Source organism: Octodon degus, unplaced genomic scaffold (assembly GCF_000260255.1).
Source record: "Octodon degus isolate 3935 unplaced genomic scaffold, OctDeg1.0 scaffold00195, whole genome shotgun sequence".
Classification (NCBI taxonomy): Eukaryota; Metazoa; Chordata; class Mammalia; order Rodentia; family Octodontidae; genus Octodon; species Octodon degus.
The window spans coordinates 3,335,075-3,336,610 of NW_004524771.1; positions in this window are offsets into that span (position 1 = coordinate 3,335,075).

Below are 1,536 nucleotides of genomic sequence, written 5' to 3' on the forward strand. Positions count from 1 at the left end.
ATCCCGCGGCCTGGGTCGTCTCACTCACTCGCCGGCCTGCGCTCCGGGTCTGTTTCTATAACTTTCTCTCTTAACACAACTTTCATTGCATCCCATGGGTTCCAGTAAGTTTTATCTGCATTTTCATTTGATTTTAAATATTGTTTAATTTCTTCTTTAATTTCATCTGTGATCCACTGATTGTTCAGGAATGTATTATTTACTTTCCATGTGTTTATGGAATTTTTACAATCTCTTTTGTCAAATAATTTCCAGTTTCATTGCACTATGATCAGATAATATGCATGGGATAATGTCAATTGCTTTGCATTTAATTAAGCATGTTTTATGTGCTAGTATATAGTCCATTTTGTAGAACAGCTCATGTGCAGCTGAAAAAAATGTACATTTTGACATTGTTGGGTGGAACACTCTGTAAAGGTCTACCAAATCCATTTCTTCACCAGTTTGGTTTAGTTTCTGTTATTTCTTTGCTGATTTTTTGCCTAGTTGATCTCTGTGACAATGGGGTGTTGAAGCCCCCCATTACAATCGCATTATTGCTTATTTGATTTTCATGTCTGTTAAAATTTGTCTTACATAGCTGGGTGCTCCTACATTGGGTGCATATATATTTATGGTTGTCATCTCTTCCTCTGGCAGTTTTCCCCTAGTAAGTATGTAGTGACCTTATCTCTTTTAATTATTCTTGATGTGAAGTTGGCATTGTCAGCAACCAGAATAGCTACTCCTGCTTTTTTCTGAGTTCCTGTCACATGAAGTATTGCTTGACATCCTTTAACTTTCAGTCTATGAATTTCCTTTTGAGTTTAATATTTTTCCATATACAGCATATTGCTGGATTTTATTTCTTGATCCACTCTGCCAGTCTACTTCTTTTTTAAAAAATTTAAATATTTTTAAAATGTATTTTGTACAAGGTCTCACTATGCAGACTCATAGTGAGCCTCCTGTTTTCAGCCTCCCCAGTGCTGGAATTGCAGGTGTGCACCACCACCCCCAGTCTTGGTGGCTGGTTCAGTGCACCTGGGGTGCAGGGCATGTGGTGCATGGTAGTGAACCCTGAACCCTGTGCTTGCATAAGCAGGTGCTTAGTATGGTGAACTATCTCACCAGTCCCCATCTGCTTCTTTTGATTGGTCAATTGAGGCCGTCTATATTGATGGTTGTAAGTGATATGTATTGGTTCATCTTTGTCATGTTATTTTCTCACTGTAGGTTCCCTAATTTCTCTTTCTGTTTAATTGCTTACTCTGCTTGGTGGTTCATTTCTGTTGTTGTTCTTGAAGTTGTGGTCATTTTTGTCTCTTTTTAGAATATCTGTCAGTCCTCTTTATAGGGTTGGTTTGGTGGTCATGAATTTCTTTATTTATTCTTGGTCATGGAAGCATCTCATCTCTCCATTAAATTTGGTAGATAGTTTTGCAGGATACATCAATCTGGGTTGGAAGTTGTTTTCTTTCAGGACCTGAAATACTTCACTCCAAGTTCAACATCGTCGTCATTGTCATCGTCATTGTCTTCTTCTTCTTCTTC